The 24,851-nt window shown below is 36.6% G+C and overlaps 1 long non-coding RNA gene across 6 annotated transcripts in view; it reads left to right on the forward strand.

The window, feature by feature from the left end:
- Window positions 1-2,285: 2,285 nt before the first annotated feature.
- LOC148869666 (uncharacterized) overlaps window positions 2,286-24,851 on the forward strand; it is a 36,963-nt gene continuing 14,397 nt past the window's right edge. The window contains exons 1-5 of one of the 6 annotated variants that reach the window (XR_016107647.1): window positions 2,786-3,478; window positions 3,572-3,883; window positions 3,966-4,175; window positions 4,344-4,639; window positions 22,162-22,317. This is a non-coding gene — a long non-coding RNA (uncharacterized LOC148869666). The other 5 variants (XR_016107645.1, XR_016107644.1, XR_016107642.1 and 2 more) reach the window with 5 other exon arrangements.

Below are 24,851 nucleotides of genomic sequence, written 5' to 3' on the forward strand. Positions count from 1 at the left end.
GTGCAAAGCAATACAAGATATATAGAATAGTGTAGGACAGGACAAAAGGGTACGAAATCACTTTAGCTATGCGAAAATTAATTTGATAGAATAAACGCCAAAACCAGATATTTCCAAAGTTGGTTCAGACCTGATTATGTGCCTACCTGTACATTCTCATGTGTCCCGCCTTACGCAAGTTGGAGCCCATTGGAATAACAAAGATGAGTACTGATTGTTCTTGTGCAGATTACTTGATTTCTTTTCAGACTCCTGTGGCGTACACTATTCTTTTTATACAAGAGCATTGGTAAGAAAAACAAAACAAACAACATCGAAAAGATTTGATTCTAAACAACAACAATAACTTATTCCAGTTGTATCACATTGACTTGATTTTCTTGTCTACTCCCTTTTCATTCTTTTCTCATATCTTTAATGTCTGAATATTTTTGATTAATTTTATCACATACCTTGAATGAAAATCAAAGGCAGAGAGAGAATGCTATACATACTAAACAGTTACTGTTTCTGCTGCTATTACTAATAACGACATAGCTTTTATAATAATAATAAATGTTTATGATGTTTTGTATGGTTGGTTAATTAAAAATGGTGTGCCTATATCATTTTTCTTTAGTTTAAATACATTTGTAATTGACTTGATTCGTTTATGCACATCTCTTTTTTGATTTCTTTATGTTATGAATTTTTAGGGGGCATTTGAACATGAATTCTTGAGAATATCTCCATATTTGTATCGTTTTTTTTTTATAGGGAGATATTTCTAATGCAAGGTTACAAGGGGTTGTGCGAATTGCATAAACACGGTCATGTGAGCACTAAAGTCAATTTCTAATTGGACGTTTGCTATAGATTAATAACTTTTCTATTGATATCAATCGATCATCAATTGAAAAGGAAGAAAGAAACAGCAGAAGTTTGGTTTTCCATCTACAAAATAGCTCTGATAGGTAAGCTTTAGCAAAAGAAAGAATTTATGATAAACTTATGTGTAAAATTAATTTTTGATAAATATATTACCATAAACTTACTAACAAACCAAACGCCACCTTAATATTTATAATATTTCAACCTCACCACTTTCACTACCTCATAGGCTATTCAGGCTAATGAAATCAATGTGTGTACCGTTACACTCGTTATACTTATCTATGATTCCACTGTGAGAACCTACCAAGTGGTTCATGTAGTCTTGATTAATTCAAGCTTACTGACACACTTTTGTACTGTCTCCTTGAATTGACCTTGTGTCAAAGTTGAAAGAGTAATATTGTCAAAATAATAGAAGAGGCAAAAGAATAACAGTTCATTTAATTACTAGCTTCTCCCATTACACCCTAGGTTAAAGTTCTCTCTCTTTCTCTCTCTTAGAGAAGAAGAGCTAGAAGATTGCATAAGGGAAAGGTTCAGTTAACCGTGGCCTTACTTTTCAAACTGAACAGGTATTATTGTTTTTTAAAAAATCATGAATTGAAACTGAATTAGAACCAATTGATTAATCAGGTGATCCATTTGGTTTTTGACTGGTCCGATTCTTCCGATTTTTAGTTTTTGATATTTATAATATGTATTAAAATTAAATATATGAATATATAATATTAATACTATAAATACACATAATATATTATATTATAAATAATGAATAATATATAATATTATAAATACAAATATACAAGTCCGTTCAATTCAATTATTTGATTTTTTTATTATTGATGAACACCCCAGAACACAAATCATGAACATTCTTCACCTCTATCTCTTTCACATCAGAAAAACAAAAACAAAAAAAAAGAAAAATAAAGTGAATCTGCTGTGATAATGGAGAAAGTGGGATAATGTGAGGGTAATTAATGAATTTGTTGGAACGTACAGTCTATTTTATTTACTTCAGTCGTTCTCTCTCCATCTCCTCTCTTCTCTCACTCTCACTCTAGGGAGAGAGAAAGATGGAGAGGTGTGTAGTCGGGCCCCTCCAGCCAGGCTCCCTCCAGTCCAGGAGTCCACGAGTCCACCAGACCACCACCACCACCACCACTGCAAATTTAACAAAGGAGTAATAAATACACGCACCACAAGAATTTAAAAGAGCCCCGTCTTTATCTTGTCTCCCTGTGTGACGCAGTCCAATTCGCACAAACCCAGGAGGGGGCCATCACCACCACCGACAGTGGGCCCCACTCTCCTCTCAATCAATGGCTTAAATCCTCCGTACCAGTCAAATCAAGGGCTCTAAAATAATGAAAAGTCAATCGCCATTATATCAAACACGTAGCCAGACCATCCCAGCCAGCAAGTCGCCGGTCGCCGCTCGACAAACTCGCTTCCTTCTCCGAAGGCCCTCCGCACCTCCATTTATCTTTCGGCTCTCCGCTCCGCAGAATCAAGCCATGACCATGACCATGAAGAGAGACCAAAGCACAGAGCTTGAGCCTCATTAGTCGTCTCGTCTCGTCTCGTCTCGTCACCTGCTCGCTCGCTCGCTCAAGGCTCAACAGCCACCAGTCACCACTCCGCCAGTACCCCCGCCTCTCTCTCTCTCTTTTGTAAACCTGTGTTGACCCTTTCTCTCTCCTCACCACCGGTGCGGCAGTTCTGCCTTCTGCGCTGTTGAAGTACTTGAAGGTACGTGCGACCGACACGTGTGTGATTGCATGGAGAGAAATTGTAACTTCTAACTACTAACTAGAGTTGTAGAAAGTAGAAACAGAGGGGAGGGGGAAAGAGAGAAAAGAAAAAGAAAAAAAAAAACAATATATAAGAATAATAATAAAGAAAAGCAGACAGGAGAGGGAACTCACAAGTCACAAAAGGGTTTCGTGGGTTCGTCTACATAAACCCTAATATCGTCCTCGCTTCTTAAAAGGAGGGAGTGTTTGATTGAGTTCGTGAGTTTCATGGCTTCTGATACCTTTCCGTAAATGGGTGTCTCTTTGGTTTCAGATCTGACTCTTTTGGTGGTTATTTATTTCCATTTTGGGAAAGCCTTACCGGGTTTGTTTTTCTGGGACGTGAGAGACTGACAGAAGAGAGTGAGCACACACAGGCAATTGTATATGGGTATGCCGTCGCCGGTGCGTGCTCACTTCTCTTTCTGTCAGCTTCCGGTGCCGGAATCTGACCTTTCGGGTCGTTTCCTGGCCTGCTGATGCAGTCCCACATGAATTATTTTTGCTGCTCTTTCTCTCTCCTCTCTGTCTTCGTTTCCTTTCTCCATCTGTCGTCTGCCTAGAAAAAAGGGAAATTAGTAAGGCCAAAATAAATGGAAGAAAAGGAAAAGATAATAGTTGGAAACGACACATCAAGCAGCAGTCTTATCTTCCGCTCGCCACTGATCTTATCCTCTCTGTCTCTCCTTCTCTTTCCAATTCTATCCTTATCAAGTTTCTTCGAGTTCCGATGCTGAAGAACGAAGGATGATCTCTTTTTTTATGTATTTATTATTTTTCTGGTAGAGAAATCGAGATCAATTCGACAGGCAGTTTTTTTTTTTTTTGTTTGTTCGTCTTGCTATTAGTTTTATATATATTTGATCAACAGTAAATTTGCTTGTTTTTTAATCATTTTTTAGCTGAGATGAAGGCTTGAAAGCGTGACTTTTAATGACGCTCCAGGAGAGGACGATTGAAGTGGGTGACCGTGGGAAGGTACGCCTGTTCACTGTGCGGATTTAACGAAAAACTGTATGGACCAGTTCATCGATTTCGCTCTGTAACCTCTCTTAGTTCCCATTCTTTATTGATCATTCTTCATTTTTTATTTCATGCGCATGCGACCGATGATTCGCCGGCCATTTGAGCCGTTTTCGATCGGAATATCGCCGGAATCTGGATGCTCGTATTCCAAATTCAAACGGGTCTTCGTCGATCGGCTTATTGTGCCGGTAGTTTCCAAGAAACAGCGGTCTGTTTTGATCAATTTCTTTTTTGTGATGCGGATCCGTTTACTTATTGTGGACTGTTCAGCAAGGTCTAGCAGATAATTTTGGAAGTTGGGTTTCTTTGGATGGTCGTAAGTATGGATAGTTTCCGTGCGTTTTGGTTCATTCTTTCTTTCCTCTCTCGCTCCTTCCTTCTGTATTTTCCGCTCATGGGAAGATGGGTAGGATATTCTGAAGGAGGTCCCAACTCCGAATTCATGAACAAGCAGCCATGGAAGCATAATCTATTCAACAGGTTAGATCTCGTGTTGCACTTTCTTGAGCATCTGTTTCATATTATATCGTCGTTCATCCGTTATGATCTTGATACTGTCAAAGCATAGCGGCCTTATATTTCATGTTTCCTTTCATCGAAAACGCTTTCTCCTTACACTTGCCTTTCTCTCGGTATCTCAATTGGTAGGCAGGTTGTTAATTCAGAGATGCAGATTCGAAGGTGGTCTGAGATATGCCTCACTTCATGAATCACAACTCGTAACACTGATGACGAACTTCGTCTGTCAGTAAAGCAACTAGGTCTACTATGTTCTTTGGATGAAGTTGAAGAAATGGGATTTGCCGGTGGCAAATTGAAGGCAACAACTTGTACCGGAATTAGATGGACATTTTCTTCGATGGCTGGCTGTGGATGGGCTGTGAGGTGATACTTGGTTTTCAACACTCAACTGCAAAAGAGATCTAGCCTTTCTTCTGGATGCGGTACCGATTCCTCACCTTAGTTGAACTATTATCTGAATTGAATCCTGAGCTTGTTTTTGAATCCTTTTGGGTAGTGAATATACAATACAATGGGTTTCGTTCATTTGCTTGACTTGGATTTTTGGTAGTCTATCTAAAACAGTGTAGAGTCTAGACTATGAGGAATTTCGCTTAGTTTTACTTTACCCATTACATAGGGTTTGCTTTATTGTACACTACTGAGCAAGACGAAAAGCTTAGTTTGAAAATCGAGAACAGCTTAATTCCCCAGAATATATAATTAGAACAATTTAAGCTCTACTTATCTGAACTAACCACCACAAGCAGTTGGTGGTTTGAAAGGTGCAACCGAAAAGGGTTGTCCATTACATGCAAAGAGGTTCTGTGCAAGATGAATTGTAACCTGAATGATGGAGAATATGTGGGTTACTATTCAAATGGTTCAGTTTTAGTTATCGTCAAGTAGAGTAGAAGATGAGAACGAATGACATTGGGTAGGATTAATGTCTATCTGCTTATGGTTAATGGCTCAGTTGATCCTTTCTTCTTGAGGGAAAAGTTGGAGGAGGGAATAGAGAATCTTCAGCCGCCTCAAGATGGATGCAGACAGATACCTTTAATGGAAGAAAGACAGGACCAGTTAAAGACCCCAAGGAGTTGTACTTTACTTAGGCTACCCAGATTAGAGCCTGCTCTCTATGAGTGAGACCCACGATTAATAAGAGTGGGGAAGACAGAAGAAAGTTAAGTTGCTTTTTTCCTTGCCGTTTTCTTTTTCACTTACTTTACTATTATAACTAACTTAATGAAAACTACGAGCCCATTTATAGAAGAAGCCTTGACCTGTGGTCTGGCTCATAGATCAAATGGATAGGCCACCCGACTGACCTAGCATGTCTCCTCTTGCACGAAGTAAATGTTTTAGCTAATCCTACAGGCCAGAAAGCAGGTAGACATATGGACCGTATGGTAGTTGTACAAAGGCTGTGCAAATCATTCTGACATTGCTGGATTCTTGATCAAGTTAAGGAGACCTGGAATGGTTGATTGTAGGCTAATATCTTGCTCATGCACGCGGTGTCTTGCTCTTTAATTAATGTCCATATCATCTCATCATTCAGCAACTTATCCAGAGGATTGAATGGTTTAGGTGGTGATTTTTCATAATAATAACCCCCATTCACAACTGAACAAGCTTGGCTTTTGTGCATTAATTAACCCAACTAGGTGACTATGTTCCAAGTGGATTAACAACCATAGAAGGAACACTGCAAAACTTGGAAGGTTCTTAGAGATCCTTTTGACAAGTACATGATACTGTGCTTGCTTTACAATGTCATCAAAGCATTTTTTAATTATGTGGTTGCAGCCGTCTTCTGTACTTGGTTGAATTGTGTTCTATGATGACATCTCCATCTATTTGTGTTCTTAGGGATATTGTAAATTTATGGAGTGTTATGATTACTACAAGAAACTATTGGACCTACAATGAGAGCATGAAAACAACCAACTAGGTTGTCCACCACTACCTACATGCCTACTCCAATGGTCCTGTTCAAAATTATCTTTGTGAAATTGCAAGAGAGGTAGGTAACCAACCACCTATGTCCATTTACAAAAAGGTATCTGTATAGGAACATGTAGGCAGTCCTATGACCAGTAGGTAGTAGCTAAAGCTAAAAGCATGTTGTAATTAAAGATCCATCTTACATCAATCTCAACTACAGTCTTTAGAACTTTGGTCCATGAAAAACCTTTGCTTCATGAAGAATTGATACAGCTAATTATATGGAACTTCAGCAAGCACCAATTAGTCTATTGGCTCCCAATCCTGATGAGAAAAATTGATCAACTACTAGCCAAGGGGACATTTTAGCCCTACATTTCAACAAAAAGCAACATAACAATTTACTCCTCTTTCTTGGTTTTCTCTTTTTCTTTCACAGAACATGTTCATTTTTGTGAACCCACTAACTCAGCCCTTTTACAATTCATGAATTCAATTCTAAAATGGTAGTCGGAAATATTCTAAGGGCAACTTAATATAATCTAAAGAAAAGTAAAAAAAAAGTTATTATGTAAAGAAACCACTAAAAAATGATTTATAATATTAGATTAGAAAGCCTATTGATTCTAATGAATTTCAAGCACAACCATGCAGACTATCTAACAAATAATCATAACTTTTTTCTGGCAGAAATAAATAATCATAACTAATTGTTATAAGGAAGCTACTAGAAATTGTCTTAACATAGGAAGGAAATTAATTGCACCTATCCTGATTGATTAACAACACAATCACGGAGATCATTTAATTCTAAATACTTACTAATAGTTGATCCTTATTGTCTAATTTGTTTTTTTATTTTTTCTTTCTTTTGGACCTGATATAGTGCATCATTATCATGTTTTGGCGGTGAGATATATGGTGAAGTTTACAAATTTTCAATACAATCAATAGGACCATATAGGCACTGTCATAGAAGAAAGTGGGATAAAAAAGTAGAAGAAAGATGAAAGAAAAAGACAATATTGAAAATTAGTAGATATTTGAAGTAAAATTTTTATTTTTAGTAACATTCAAAGTATTTGTGGTAAACTTTGGATGTAATGTATAGTTGATTTTATTTTATGTTACTGATTGGTTACAAAGTTGCTTCTCTTTACTTTTGGAGTATCTCTGATATTGTTTATTCTAATGTTAAGTTTTTTGGCCTTAATTTGTTTGGGATTCCGAATGAATAATGTGTTTTCTATAGATTGAATCACACGTGATTTCAGTAACAATATTCTTACCCTTTTTGTATAAAGAGATTTTTCGTATTTCAATTGCATTATATGATGCACAAGATTAAAACCATTGCATGAAAAGGAGATAAAACACTGGCAAGACCTTTTTTTGAAGCCCAAAGTCCACTTAAAACCACTGCATGAAAAGGAAGGTACAACAAATTCTGAGACCTACTCCCTCTTAGAAGAAGATAGAGTGAGCAAAGAAGGGAAACAATTTTAGAAGAAAATTCCCCTACCCACAAAGCCTCTTAGAAATAAATATTATTAGTAGAACAAACATCATTGTTGATATAAATAAACTAGAAAAATAGGAAAACATTTTGCCGAAGGTAAAACTAAAAGTATTTAAAAGAAAAAAGAACAATACATGAAAGGTGACCAAAAATTTCCTAAGAGGAGAAAAAGAAACAAAACTTCATACCCAGCCATAAGACTCATCCAACCAAACTAACCAAAAAAATGACACACAGAAATCTCCCCTTGAGCCTGAAAACAAAAATAGAAAACACAACTTCTTGCCACACCTTTACAATAAATCCCTAAACTCCAACAGAAAAACAACATAGGCCGAACACCTAGAGAAGACTAACCTTCACATCAAAACTGGGAGAATCTTCTACCCAATTACTTGGCAACACCCAGTGATGATTTCTTGGGAAGCTCTTTGCTTCATTTATATGCTCTCTTTGTTTTCTTGACCCTTTTATTAGGCCAACCCCGAAGACACGTTTCAATCTAGCAAATACTTTTGAAATTTTAATTTTTGCATTTTACATTAGGAAACTTCTTGAGATCCAAAGGATCCTTATGACCAGCATTAATCCTTTCTAACTCAGATTGCATTCTTCTCAAAGCTTTAAACTGCTCCCACCTCTTGATCTTGTCTACTATTAACTCTTGTAACTCTAGATGATCTCCAATTTGGAACAATTTCTGTTTGTTCTTTGAAAATAACCATTTTCCTTACTTTCTTTTTTCTCTTGACTCTTTTCTTCCAATTCTTTAAATGCCTCCACCACAAACTCTTCCTCCCAGGTAAAACAATCCTATTGTTTTTATACACCTCCACATCTGCCTTCACAACTTCTTCAATATCAAACACTCTTTCTACTTCATGAGTTTCATCTAAAATCACATCTTTTGTACCATCTTCCCAACTCTCAGATAAATCCTCCTCGTCTCCATCCTCAATTAATGGTTTATTGCTGTAGTTTTTCTTTCTTTCATAAATTGAAACATTCCAATCATCATTCTGCACCATTGACCACTAGAGTTCACCTAATTCTGTATCTTTCTCACTCATCTCTTCAACATTCTCCACATTGACTATCCCTCCTACTTTCAGATTCAACGTGAGCCCCCTGCTTATTTGTTCCTTGTTGTTCTCACTACACATTTCACTTCATACCTCCACACCTTCTTGAGTTATAACTCCTCTCCTTGAAATTTCACCTCCAACTGCAATAATTGAATCCCCATCATTTCTTTCATTAAAAGCTCTTTCAAAAACCACTATCCCTTCATTGTTTGATCTTGCTGTCTAAAACTCTTCACTTGAACCCCTACAAGATCCACCATCACAATTAACAATGCATATCACCCAATGACTTAAAAGGCATGCCTAGGCGCATAGGCAAGGTGCATTTTAGGGTAGGTACCTCGCCCAGGTCCTACACATAGCACCTTCAAAAGGCACACGCTTGGTGTGCCTAATGCGCCTTGCCACCTTAGCCTAGGCATTCCCCTTTTGAAAATTTTACGCTTTTTTGCATTTTTTGAACCTAGTGGATGGGTCAGGGGCTCTACCCCCGGACCTCTGACCACACCCCTCGAGGCAAGCCCAAACGAATCCATGTTAGGGTCTTAAATTCTTAATTTTTACTTAAAAAACAATGATTTTACAATTTTATTTGCCTTTTAAGAAAATATTTTTTTAAGATGAATAAATGAACAACATTAGCAAATAGGGGGTTCTCTAGACTTGTTTGTGCTTGCCTCGAGGGGCGTGGCACAAAGGTGGCTCGTAGAATCAGGAATGTAATATGTTTTACATCACATTAGCTAATTGAAGTAATGCAATTGAGGAAAAAAAGAGATTGTCGGTTTTACATGCTTGAAAATGTTTTATATGTTTGATTTTATTTTTAAATTTTCATTTGAATATGCTTTACATGTTATGTTTATGTATTTTAATTTTAGATAATAGGTTTTTTATAACATTTATTTTAAAACTTAAGTTATATATTTTATTAATATTATGTGTTGAGTTGGTCCGAGTTGTTTTTATTTAGTTAGGAAGTTGTTGGGCTTTAGGCCCATTAGTTTATGTTTTTTTAAGTTGTGACTGTTCAGCTAGGGTTAATTTTACAATCCTGGTTGACTTCCTACTCTTTTCTTCTTCTCCTTTCTTCTCTACTACTGAAATATTCATCTTCCCCCCTCTTTCCTTTCACAAGAAACTCGACTAAATATGCAATTAGTGATTTCTACTTGGTATCAGAGCGGGCCAAAGGTTCCTTGAAGTTGTTCTCTCCTGCAACCCTAAATCGGCCGACTGCATGATGATTTAAGAGGCTGATCGAAACTCTCAGGTAAGCCTAGTTTTTGGATTTTTTGGTGGATCTGTGTGCCCTGTAGTTGGTCTAGGGTTTCTCATCAAAATCAAGAAAAACTGGAGAAAGGGGAAGAGTTCTATTTCTGTTGGACTCTTCAATTTTGACCTAGGAAATGGCGTCCTAATTTTTTAGGGTTCCTTGGAGTTTTTTGTAAGGGGCAATTCAAGTCTTGCCTGATTTGGAGGCTTCTAGAGAGAGTGGTTGGCTCTTCTCTGTCTTCCTCCGTTCCACAGAAAAGGAATCTTTTGTGGGAAGAAAGTCTAGGACACCAAAAAGGTGTTGTTGGTTCCAAAAAGTGTTTTGTTTGATCTTGTTGCAAATTTCAGTTATTTTCTTTACATTTTTTGAGAAGCAAAGAGGGCCACGAAGTTGAAAATAAGCTCGGGAGTGAAACAGGACTAGTGGAAGGAGGTGCTGGAGGCCCTTTCGGGGCTGGGACCATTACTACAATTAGGTTGGATGGTGCAAATTACTTAGAATGGTCACAACCTGCAAAGATGGCCATTGGTGCTCGTGGGAAATTAAGGTATATCACTGGCGAAGAGGTGAAACCCGAAACTAGCAACTCTTGGTGGGTACAGGAGAATTATATGGTGATGACTTGGTTGTGTAATTCCATGTTGCCCCATATAAGTAAATTTTTTTTTTGGCAAATATAACTAAGGAAATATGGGATGGGGTTGTAGAAACCTATTCATAGAGGAAGAATGTTGCTAGGGGTTATCAGTTGAGAAATCAGATTATTTCTACAAGGTAGGGAGATAGACCTGTTGCAGCCTATTTTTCAGCCCTTAAAACCCTGTGGCAGGAGATTGACCATTTAGAGACATTTGCTTGGTAAACCACTAAGGATACAACTACCTATCAGAAACATTTAGAGAAGTATAGGGTGTTTGAATTCCTTGTTGGCTTTAATCCTGAGTATGATATTGCACGACAACACCTTCTTTCTAGGGACAATGTTACTCTCTCCCAGGCATATGCGTTTGTATCAGGGGAGGAGTGCAGGAGAGATGTGATGATGAAAAACCTTATTTCTGATCAGTCTGCCATGGTAAGTGTTATGAAACCTAAACAAAGTGGAGATCGGGGTGGTAGTGAAATCAAGGAAAATAAAAGAGATTTGATCTGTGGCTACTGTAAGAAGCCTAAACACACAAGAGATACTTGCTGGAAGCTTCACCCACATGTTGTGCTGATTAGATTGAAAAATAAGAAGGGAAATGCACACATGGCTATTACTGGTGACATTCCGACCCCTTCTACTACAACTGCTCTGGAGTCTGTTGTAGCTGTTGTAGTAAGGGCCGAACTTGAGAGGTATGGGCTACTTCTGAACCAGCGGGATACAACCAGTTCTAGTTCAGCCGTAAGCGGACAACAAGGTACAAGTGGCACTGGTGTAGTCCACTCTACTTCCTTTGCTCACACAGGTAGTTCACACATCACTGCAAATTATGTTTCTGCTTCAAGTAAGGAGGGACCTCCTTGGATTATAGATTCTGGAGCCTCAGAGCACATGACCCAGAGCTCTACTATTTTTTCAACTTACCAGCTCTGTTCTGGCAGAGATAAGGTCTCCACAGCTGATGGATCCCATGTTTCTATTACTGGGAAGGGATCTGTCAAGATTATGGTTCTATTTCTCTACCCTCTGTTTTCATGTTCCCAGATTGAGCACTGATTTGTTATCTGTTAGTAGTTTGACTAAGAACCTGAACCTGAACTGCTCAATAACATTTTCTCTTGGTCATTGAATTTTGTTGGATCTGGATTCAAGGAGGACGATTAGGAGTGGTCGTGAAGTGAATGGAATTCACCTCCTGGATGTACTTCCTCCTCATCAGAGTCATCATGTCAGTAGGGATAGTGAGTCAGGATCTGTGGGTCAAATTATGCTTTGGCATAACTGTTTGGGCCATTTACGTTTTTCTTCTTTGAGTTTTTTTGTTTCCAAAACTTTTTGAGTCTGTTAGTTTGTCAAGTCTGGAGTGTGAAGGTTGTCAACTTGGAAAGCATTGTAGACATTCATTTAAACCTAGTAATAAAAGATGTTTTTCTTCTTTTGATGTTATTCATTCGGATGTGTGGGGTCCTTACCATGTTTCTTCTATGGGAGGCTATCGATATTTTCTCTTATTTGTGGATGATTTCTCACGATACTCTTGGATTTACCTGGTGAGATCCTGCGATGAAGTACCATCCTTGGTGAGGTAATTTCATCAGATGGTACTAACGCAGTTTGGAACAAGAATAAAGGTGTTCATATCCGACAATTCTAAGGAATATTTTGAAAGACACCTTACCTCATATCTATTAGAATATGGTGTTGTCCATCATAGCAGTTGCCCCTACAGTCCACACCATAATGGTGTTGCAGAAAGGAAGAATAGACACATTGTTGAGATTGCAAGAAGCATGATGATCACTTTTACAATTCTAGTTCGGTTTTGGGGTGATGCAATTCTCATAGCAGTATATCTGATTAACAGGGTGCCCTCTCATATACTTGGATTCAACTCCCCATTCAGTCTCTTTTTTCCTCAGGGGGAGATGTTTCATATTCCTCTCAAGGTGTTTGGGTGTGTATTCTTTGCACATCTCCTTGGTCCTCACCAATCGAAGCTTGATCCCAAGGCAAAGAAGTGTGTCCTCCTTGGATATGCTGAGAATCAAAAAGGGTACTACTGCTATGATCTAGTCTCTGGGAGCCGATATGTCACCATGGATGTCACATTTTTTGAATCCACATACTTCTTCTTAAAGAATCATTTTCAGGGGGAGTGTTTTGGGGAAGTGAGTCAGCAATCGATTCCTCTCCCAATTCCAGTCCCTGTGTCTACTTCTGTGCTTGACCACCACCCTGTGTCACTTACCTTGCCACCTCGACTGGAGACTCCAGATTCGGCTGACATAGATTCAACTATTCCTTTTGGTCCCGCTACTGTTTTAGTTCCCATTGATTCTACTAACACTGTTATATATAACCTTGATCTTCCTATTGCTCTCAAAAAAGGGAAGAGAAAGTGTACTGCACATTGTATTTCATAGTACTTATCCTACAATGAACTTTCTCCTTCCTACCGTGCTTTTCTTTCCTCTCTTGATTCAGTGTCTATACCCAAGGGTGTTAGTGAGGCTCTCTCCAAACTTGAGTAGAAGACAACTATACAGGAAGAGATGGCAGCTTTGATTAAGAATCAAACATGGGACATTGTGGATCTACCAGAAGGCAAGGAGACAGTTGGTTGCATATGGGTTTATACAGTAAAATATAAGAAAAATTGAAGTATAGAAAGGTATAAGGAAAGACTTGTTGCAAAAGGGTACACACAGACCTATGGCATTGATTACTTAGAGATCTTTGCACCAGTTGTAAAGGTGACCTCTGTCCGGATACTTCTTTCTCTTGTTGCCTCATATTCTTGGCCCTTGTTTCAACTTGATGTAAAGAATGCTTTCCTAAATGGGGATCTGCAAGAAGAAGTGTATATGGATCTTCTTACTTGCTTTTACAATGATACTTAAAAGGGAAAGGTATGCAATCTTAAGAAGTCACTTTATGGCTTGAAACAATCTCCTAGAGCATGGTTTGATAGATTTTGAAAGACATTGGTTGCTTTTGGCTACACTTAGACTCAGTTTGACCACACATTGTTTGTGAAGCGAAGGGGATCTTTGGTGTCATTCCTAATTGTTTATGTGGATGATATTATTGTCAACGGGAATGATATGAGTGAGATTGATGGTCTGAAAAGGAACTTATATAAAGAATTTGAAATTCAGGATCTTGGAGAACTTAGATACTTTTTAGGCATTGAAGTTGCAAGATCAAACATGAAATTTTTATCTCTCAAAGGAAGTATGTCTTGGATCTTCTTCAAGAGACAGAGAAGCTTGGAACAAAGGCAATCGACACCCCTATTGATCGGAACCATAAAATCAATGCATCAGTAAGTGAACCAATAAAGGACATTGGGAGATATTAGAGACTTGTGGGTCGGCTGCTATACTTGTGTATGACAAGACCAGACATTTTCTATGCAGTAAGTGTAGTAAGTCAATACATGCATGCTCCACGAGTCTAGCGTTGGGAGGCAGTTGACAAGATTCTTGCTTATCTGAAAGGACATCCATGTAGAGGCATATTATTTATTGATCATGGACAATTGAAAGTAGATGCTTATACAGATGTAGATTGGGCAGGATGCCTTGATGACAGGAGATCAACTTTAGGAGTGTGCACCCTTGTTGGGGGTAACCTTGTCTCATGGAAGAGTAAGAAACAAACGGTGGTAGCAAGATCAAGTGCTAAAGCCGAATACAGGGCCATGGCACATGGAATTTCAGAACTTCTCTGGATCCATTCCCTGTTAGAAGAAATTGGTGTACAGGTAGAAGAACCTATGATGCTATACTGTGATAACCAGGCAGCAATTAACATTGCCCATAACCTAGTCCAGCATGACCGAACTAAGCACATTGAAGTAGATAGACAGTAACTTCTAGAGATGTTTGTCTTCCATACATTGCTTCTAATTTGTAGCTCGTTGATGTTCTCACAAAAGGTGTTGCAAAGAACAAGTTGGAGCATGATCTACGCAAGTTGGGAATGTGTGACATTTACTCCCAACTTGAGGGGGAGTGTTGAGTTGGTCCGAGTTGTTTTTATTTAGTTAGGAAGGTGTTGGGCTTTAGGCCCATTAGTTTATGTTTTTTTAAGTTGTGACTGTTCAGCTATATTAGTAGCCGCCCTACTAAGGGCATCCTTGTAATATCTCATGCTTTAAGTTAAGTATAAATATAATGAGAGGTAGGCATCTAAGGTTAATTTTACAATCCTAGTTGACTTCCTACTCTTTTCTTCTTCTCCTTTCTTCTCTACTGCTAAAATCTTCATCTTCCCTCTCTTTCCTTTCACAAGAAACTTGACTAAATTTGCAATTAGTGATTTCTACTTTGTGTTTAATATATTTTTATTTTTTTAATTTTTTGATATTTTTTAATTTGTAGTTTTTTTTACTATTTTTTGTGCTTTACTCCAAAAAGGTGTGCACCTCGCCTTGGGCACAAAATGGCCACTATGCCATTTTTTGCTTTGTGCTTTTAAAAACACTGCCATCACCCATGGTGTTACAACACTTGTCCCTACCATCTTATGCCCCAAACTTGGAGTCAATGGGGGAAACAGTCATCCCTAAGCACCTTTTTTTGTTAATGCTCACATGAGCCCTTAAGTTGTCACATGAATTATCCCCATCTCCTTCAAGAATGCTCAACATCTTTTTTAAGATATCCACTTCTTGACCATCCAATTTACCTCATGGCTTTGAAATAGGATGTGAAAATCTTTGTGGTCGCCAGGGCCTTCTTTAACAGCTTTGCATTAAATTTTAAATTAGAATCCACATTAGGAATCTCTGTTCAAGTAACACATTTTCCTTCTCAATCACGACTTTTTCTCTTTCTAACAAATCATCTCCACATGGTGCTCATTCTATCACTTCATCATCTTTAAGCTTTTGCCCTAAGCACCATGCTTCAACTTCTTATGCAACCCAGGTCTTAATCCACATCCTTTCCATAAGAAACTCCATCAAACATGTAATAGTTTTTATCCTTCACTCGCACCACCTTTAACCTTGCTGCATGAAGATTGTTTGTGCTCAATACTACAAGTACTCCACATGCAACAACAATCTTGTCAAAGACCTATTTGTTCAACAAATGAAATGTAAGACTGAAACTGTTTAAAGTAGTGTTTCCTTCCTTATAGGAAGATTATCATGGATTGTCTTCTAAGGAGAGGCCAAGGTAGCACTAGAAGATAAGCCACGATTCCAACCATTGTCCTCACATATTGCAACTTTATGCCACAATTTTTTTTTCAATAGGAAATCTTTGCAACCATTTCCATAATAGATAAAGCAATGCTTTTCCTCCCCACATTCCATATTCTTAACCCTCCTTGATTTTTTTTCTACACACCACTTTCCACTTTACCAAATGGTTTTTTTACCCTCATACAATTTCCACAAAGAATTTTCATTACTTTTTCAATCTTCTTAGCTGTTATTTGTGGGATTTTAGCCATTGACAATAGTATGCAAGGAGGTTAGGCAAAGTGGAATACTATCAACCACCCAAAAAGATATAACTCTTCTTCCAAGTCATGAGCTTCATAGCGAATCTTTTTAGGATTGAATTCTAGAATCAAATTTCCTTGGGGTTAGCACTTAGAGGAAAACCTAAGTAGCTCATTGTTACCGAAGTTAATCTATTCTAAGCAACTTTATCAAGGATTATTTTAAGATTTAGATTTGCTCAAATAACTCTACTACCAACCTTAACTTCTTAATCATCTAAGCTTTACTCCCATCATAGAACAATATTATATACCACCAACAAATTGATGATGGGTGATCATATAGGTCTTCAAATGAATAGAATATTGATCCAATAAGATTCAAATATAATCCATTTATATTGGACTTAGACATCCAATAAACAATAACAAATTGAATTTGAATCTAAAGATGAGATTTGTTTTCTAATCAAACCATATTTGGATAGACCCTGATTTGATCCATTATAATCTAAATTAAATATTCAATTATCAGTCTGCTATATGTTATATATATTTTAATATATATTAAAAAAACCATCACTCTATCTAATACTTACCAATGCCTATCTATAATTTTTTCATAATCTTTTTTATTTTGGCTAGTTTGCTTAAAAAGAAAGTTTGCTCAACTTCTTTTCTTTAAAAAGAGAGAGATGAATCATGATTCTATCTATATATACTACCAAAACCTATGAACTGACTTGTGGGCAAGACTTTTCATATGGCTGGGTTAAGGGAAGAAGAAGCATTACTTGCAACAACTAGCAAGTTGACACAATAGATAGAAAACCGTGACTTCACCATTGTCAATTGAGGTACTCTCTCTCTCTCTAGCTAGATTGGGATGCTTCTTTTTAATCTTATTATCAATACTTAGTTGGATGTTTCCTTTATTCCAATTTGCTTACTCCCTCTCCCTTCTCTCTCTCTCTCTTCGATTTTCTGTCCGATTTTTTTTTTTTGATTAGTAACAAGAAAGATAGAATAATATATCTTATGGTACAAAACTAAGAGTAATGCTATCCCTCTCCAACATGAAATTAATTATAAACATTACAATTTTGCCCAAAATAAAAGATTTTCTATTCACCCCTTTCTTGGCCTAGCTATCTGCCCAAGTGTTAGCCAATATTGGAGTCCACTGAGCCACCACATACATATTCCTTATCCACCATTTGTATTTCTTCTTCTCATTTCCATAATACTACAAAGCTCTAATTTTTCACCCAACTTATAACCACCTTAGAATCACCCACTATTACCAATTTCTCCACTCAGCCCTTATGGAATCACCTTCCCCTATTGGTCCTAAATAGATTGGTTTTACTCTTCCCTATTCATCCCTTATCACTCCTCCGACCCCCAAAAGTCCCCGGTTTCCCATACTCCTATCAAAATTAAGATCAAGATAATCTTTCTTTGAAGGCTCTCATTCCTAATATCTTTGCAAGCCTATAATGATAAGGATAAACTTAGACTCTTGAAAGCAAGAAGGAAGATGCCACTAAGGGGGATGAACAGGACTTAGCTCAAAGATAGAATGACATTGGATCCCCCTTACAAAGGATGGTCTCCTCTCTATTTATAGAAAGTAAGGTTATAAGTTATGTTGCATGAAGTCCTAGGATATTCACCAGCTCAGGTGCTGTCTAAGAACAAATCCCATCTACCTCTCCTCTCGAGACTTGTGTCCTTTAGGACCACAAGGTTGTTAGAGCACAATCTTAAGCCTTTTTAGAGAGATGCATGTCAATACGACATAGGTGTAGCTGGTTGTGGTTTTCGTGGGGCACTAAACACATGTCTGAAACTCTAGTGTGACTCCATGAGGCAGAATTAATATATATAACCTCACAAGGTAAGAAGTAGTTGAGCCTCATGTGGCAAACTTGGTTCATAAGGTTGAATTAGTATGACTTTACAAGGCAACTTGCGAGGCCGCATTAAAATGGCCTTGTGAAGCAAACTCAGCTCATTTTCATGGGACTCATCCACGACACGTCTTTGCTCACTCTTGCAAGTAAACTTTCCTTTTGCCTCACAATGTTATGTTTCTTGAAATGCTACGAGGCATCTGTTCCATCATTTATTGTAAGTCTCCTCATACACATTGGCGAGGCTTTATTTCTTTACCCTTGAATGCATATTCACCATCTTATGATCTTATCCAAGAAAGAGCTATAATCTATATATTTTCAAGTGTGGTGGCTTTGGTCCTTTATGTTTGATATTTATTACCCATTTTTCTATTTTATAAGGGATTTTAGACCAAATCATTGAACATTTGATGTTGAACACTAGTCACCATCCTAGACATAGGTCAGTCAAGTAACATTTGGTGTAATTTGTGGCATGCCATTTATTTGTTTTTAGATTTTTGGAAAGTTTTTGTTGTTGTGATTTTCAATATAATTGAATTTGAATAAGATATTTAATAAAGATATCAAATTGAATTTGAACCTAATGGTTTAGTTGACACATTGGCTAAACAAGGGACTGTTAAGGAGATAATGTTCTGGGCAATTTTGTAAGAAAGATTACTGGAGGCTCAACACCTGTTTAGGGGTTGACAATTGTACTTAACTCTGGAAAGTTATACTTAAGTTGTATTAATGAAGTTACCATTTCTAGTAAAAAAATAATTTGAACCTTCATTTACAAATCTATCTAATTCTTATCAAATTCGAATCTAGTAGATGTTAATCATGGTTAGAAGTATAGATACATATTGATTTCTAGGGTCACTAAACATTAAATATTGTGAGTTAGAGTATTTTATAACTTTTCAAATGTTAATACTCATCCTAACATAACTAACTATGAAATATCAATATGAAAAAATAAAAATGTGGAATACCAATTATTGAAATCTCATGATATACAATCGATACTTTGAACCATGACCATAGTTACCAAATTGTTTCTACACATCCAGTTAAGAGAAAAACAATACCCTCTAATTGGTCCCATGACTTAATGACTTCCAAATTGTAAACCAACCCTAACAATGACCTAAGTAACAACTTATGACCAAGTTCCACATTAAATATATAAAATGATAAAATATCTTCAACTCATTTCAACTAGCATTTATCACAACTATTTGGGATTGCATACATGAATCCTGTCTTACAATTGTGCTTTATCAAGACACTTTTTTCTGTCAATTTGTAAGTCCTTAAATCATTTTTTATGACTTAAGACCATGTTCTCTTTTTTCTTTCCTTGCTCTTTTAGATTTTTTCTATGACTCAAATTTTAGGAAAAATTATGAGGAGAAAAATCCTTGACTGAAATTAGGACCATTTTGATTCCCACATCATTTTTCCCCTAGTTTGAAAAAACTTCACCTTAACTTTGAACATTCAAGCATGTGTCTTTCACTTACCCTTCAATTGTAGACTTAACCTTAGGATAGGTTTCCAAATAAGATAATGTTTTTTCCATCCAATCAAAAAGTAAAGAACAAAGATTTGTTGAATACCGATGAGGACATTTTGTCCTTCCTTTGCATAAATAATCTTGAGAAAATAAGAAAACATCATGTAAGTACATCTTGTTCACCACGACTGCGATTGCAACGAAGGTATTAAACTGGAACCATAGAAACACCCATGGTGACACACAAGCCGATGCAGATCTGCAAGGAGTCCATAACCTGTCACGACCATGCAATGAGCTCAAAGCCATCACGGACTTGCGATGGACGAAAACACTATCAACCAAGTCGCTCATAGTAGGACATTTAGAAGGATTAAGCAGAACACGTCAGACTAGTCCTAACGTCACCCACACCACGTCAATACAGGAGACCCTTGAAGGGAAGTAGCACACATGTACTATGAGAATCCTCTGACGAAAGGAAACTACATCTTGGAAAGATCTCATGAGACACATGGCAAACCCCAAGTAGTGTCCCCCTGACAATTGACATTGAGTTGAAGATCCCCTTTCCAAATAGGAGTCAAATCCTTTTTGGCTCCTTCCCTTCAGGGCCTCAGAATCTCCCCTTATAAAAGAGGTGTGGATCATAACAAACACACAATTCCATCAACAAAAGATTATAATCTACCTTTGTTATCCAAGACTCTTAGCCTTTCTTTGCCCTTCAAGGAAACCATCACACTTAGACTTATCACACCACCTACACATCATACATTTATTCATGTTCCTAACCCCTTCCTCTTGGACAAAATAAAAACGTGGAGAAGATTTTTTATAATGTTATGTGTAGTTTTTAGCAGAAATCTTGGCAAATAGAAATTATTTTACACTTGTATATGTGTGCATAGTTTTCTGTTATAATTCTTTTTGTAGCAAATTGTCAGCAGATCAAGAGTCATATGTTTTGTGTGCACATTTAATTTTACCTTTCCATGTGTTATGTTAAAAAATGTTGAATTAACAACTCATCTTCTTGAAGTTGAATCAATATAGTCAGATAGGTATAGAAATTATTATATTCAAATGCATGGATGAGGTAGAATATTTGGAGTCTGGAATTTTAGAACACCTTGAAGGTTGTAGTGCAACTTAATAAAATCCCGTCCATGAAAAAAGGGATAATGAATATGTTCAATTTGACATAGTTAATCATCAACTGTTATATAGTAATATTTTGACCAAATATTTGATTTGTCAGATATATAATAGCAATTATGGTATCATTTGTGTTCTAAATATGGCATGCATGATACTCAATGTGTATCTTTCTCCACCAAAGAACTGCCACATTCATTTTTTCTTTCAATTTCCAACCTCGGATATTAATCCACTTCCTTTTCTTCTTTATGAGTGTCCCTTAAATGCCGCTACATTTTCTTTGGTATTATTTTCCTCTTCATTATATTGGAAGGGGGTTGAATAGAAGAATAAGCAGCGAGGTTGGATGAGTTGATTGTTGGAATTCACTTCTTGAACAGGCTTAATGGAATACTTTTAAGGACATTAAAGGGAGAAATTCTATTTTTGTTCTTGTTGGATTCAAAATATTCTTAGATGAAAAAAATATGAAAGCTATAATTGATATTAAAGCCATTTTATGAACATTTCTAGTAATTAGATTGACTGACTCTATGGTTAGAGATGTTAATAATTCCATTTCTCTCAGTATAATTATGGAATCCCCCTTATACCCATTGTAGACCTTTATTTCCATTCTAATTTATCAGTAGGAAGTGTTATTGGTAAGTTTGAGAGATAAATCATCATTATCACCACTATCATCATCTAAGCCTTGTGCCAAATATATGGGGTTGGTTAAATCCTGTGTGGTTATTTTGTTCTATTCAATGCCATATCCATCATCAAATTATGGGCACTTAAATCATTTCTTTATGCTTCCACCCAAGTCCTTTTCAATATGCCCTAGCTCTTCTAGCCCCTTCAATTTGTAACGAATTACTTCTTCTAATGGGTACTGTAGATGGTCTTCTATGCACATGACCAATCCACCTCAGTCTACTCTTTATCATTTAGCCACCTATTGGAGCTACTACTGGCCAGGCTCCATTGTATGACATCATTTCTGACCCTATCCTTTCTATCTTTATCAGCCTATAAATTTTTGACACACATATTTTTTGGAAGTTTGAGAGGTAAATGCTATCCCTATATATAGCAATTTGTTGTACATGGGCGCACCATTATTTTAAAACATTGTTTCAATGTTATCCATATCTCCCCAGAAAAAGTAAGGAAATGTCTATTTATTTTAGTGTGTTGAGTTCTAATTTTTACCAGAGACTAGTGAGTTTCTTTAGATGTAATTTAAATTAAATTAAAAACAGGAAACTTTATTAGGACTTTTAGAGATTCCCATGCTGAATTAGGACTTGATTAGGAACAAGGGTAAATTTTCTCTTTCTATTGCTTCTGGTGCTAAATTCTCTCTCTGAAAATTTGCCTTGCCTAGATTTTCATTGCATAGTGCCTATGAATGATGTTTTTCAATGAGACTAATTCATTGATTATATTTTGGTTCGTAGATACTGTCCAAATTTCCAGCAGTCTAGTTCTTATACTCCATAGGCATCATACGTACATTAGTTTGGAAATAAGGCACAAGCATGTGCATACAATGGTTAAAGCATTCAAAATCATCGTGGAAAGAATGCTTTACGGAATCTCATCCAATTGGAGAGGTACAATTATAATAAACCCTGTCTTAATTCATCTTTTTCACTTTGACTACTCGATCTCCACTAGTGTGAACTTTTCTTACACCGTCAGCCCTAAGCCCAGATGGATGAGGAGGATTGTGTCAGGTTGGTAGACGACACAAACTTTTGCCAAACTCTCATGTTCATGGATCCTAATGATGATGATTTTTCTCACTTGATCTCCAAAAAATTTTCTTTTCCTTACAGGTATTTGATCTCCAAAACTTGTCCAAAGCAACCTCTCCAAACCCAACCTAGTTATATTAACTGTACTTCTCCCTTGAAATGCAACAGATCCCCCTCTCAATGATTTTCAAAACTAAGTTTTCCTTTGAGATTAACATATCTAGACTACAAATACCCAAAATTACAATTTCATTTAATTGATGCAGTTTCAGCCTCTCTAATCCTTTCTATTTTGTTTCTTTTTTCAATTCCAAAAATATTTTCTTGGAAAATCATTCACATCTTAAAAGAAACAGATCCATCTTCTTTTCAATTTCAATCTCAATTTTAAAGTACAATCAGATTGCCTTGGAGCCATGCTTCGGTGGTCCAAGAGCTAATGCAAGATGTAAAATAAGTTGTTATCAGCATTGATAAATAAGTTGTTATAAGCTAGGGAAACCACTACTTCTTGTAACAACCCACTGATCCATATTATAACTATTTGGAGCTAGGCTGTTTGACATGATATCTGTTGTTAAATATAGGTTCTGAAGTCTCTTCTTACCATTTTAAACAATATCTTCTTTTCCCTTCTCTGCTTCTTATCCTTTAGAACTTTTAATTAGTGCCAACCAAATTTGTCTTTTGTTTTCCATCTGTAACCATCTCAATTGACTTTTGTTTCATTTTATCCAGCATTTTCCTTTAAATAACTTGTGTGGCCTTATAGCTGTTCCGGGTTAAGAGGACTGCCAACTTCTTGACAGATGTATTAGCTAAGCAAGGGACAAGAAGACAATTGATGTTCTGGGAACAATTATAAAAAGAACATGTGGGGAGAGATAAGATAGTTTATCTCTCAATCTTTGTATAGTTATATGTACACCTTTTAATTCTATAATTTAATGAAAGCCGCGGTTATTGATAAAAATTAGCTGTTATGGAAATAAATGTTGAAAAGGGAAGAATATATAACAAAAATAAAAGAGAAGATGGTAAAAGTTATTTCATATGTAGAAAGAGAACTTTTCATAAAACATGCAAATGACATGTAGGGTATATAAGAAACAACAAAATCATCCAAATGAAATGGTTTATATCCACCATAGGTTTTCCAATTAGGTATTTTTTTGTCCTAAATAGCCCATGAGTTTTATATATGGCAAGTTATTTTGGGGTTTAAAATGATTCTCCAAAATATAGTCATTCTAGACGGTTCTCTATCTAGAAAATGGTATGGACTAACCCCAAGAACCCTCCATGTGGCTAAAATAGATTTGATAGTGTAATAAAGCTCCATATGACTCAATTAGTAATCCTTTTTTCCTTGCATTCTTCAATTTATTAAGTAAACACATGCTATTATGTAGTGAGATGTTGTTTTGGCCCTTTACTCAGGCCCAATTGGGGTGGGAGATTCATTAAGGGCAGAAGTAATGGCCTTACTTCATTAAGGGCAGAAGTGGAAGGAGACTTCAAGCTGGTAATAGGGTGGATGAAAACTGGAAACCTAGGAGTGTGGTCTCTTAGACAGGCTCTAAGAGAGATTATTAGCTTAGAAAGGGAGATTGGGGTGAACTTTAATTGGGTAAGAAGGTCAGCAAATGGAATGGCTGACACTTTAGCTAAGCAAGGAGTTACTAGGGAGGCTTTGTTTTGGGCCTGTTTGTAAGTTTTTTATTTTCTTTTTTCATCCATTTTGTGGGTGGTAAGCCTGTAATCTTCTCAATTATCTAATGATAAGTTTCATTTTATTGCTTGTATAAATTGCATTTTACTATTTCCAATACATGCCATTTATAATGTTAGTATTTCTACCAAATTGGTCAAAAGTCTTGGTGTAGCTTAAAATTTACTTCGTTTTTGTATTGATGTCATATAGTTATAAGCTTTTTAGGTGTAATGTTCTCCATTTCTGAAATTTGGATTAAATTAGAAGCATGGAGATTCATTAAAAGTTCCTTCCGATCTATAATTAAAAGAGTTGTGGCATGAAAAAGAAGGAACTCCCACCTTAAAAACAAAGGCACTAGGTATAGAAGAGAGGGGACTTGATGAATCAAGTTCCTCTTTACAGTCTTGGGTTTTCTTAACAAGAATTCTATCAAATATGTTTTCATTGTAGAATTATAGTTTGTCCATACTCATAAAAAAGAATAATAGTATAGTGGTCTTGATTAGAAAAATGACTAGGGGTGAGCAAATGTGTAGGTTCCAAGGATTAAGGTATCGATACGATACTCCTGATACGGAGCGTATCATATCCATATCCATGATTACGGATACAGGATATGCTACGACTGGATATGTATCCTACGAGTCATGCGTATCAGTACGATACGCCTTTG

Source organism: Nelumbo lutea, chromosome 2 (assembly GCF_056320005.1).
Source record: "Nelumbo lutea isolate HS-2025 chromosome 2, American lotus-T2T, whole genome shotgun sequence".
In the NCBI taxonomy this organism is placed as follows: domain Eukaryota; kingdom Viridiplantae; phylum Streptophyta; class Magnoliopsida; order Proteales; family Nelumbonaceae; genus Nelumbo; species Nelumbo lutea.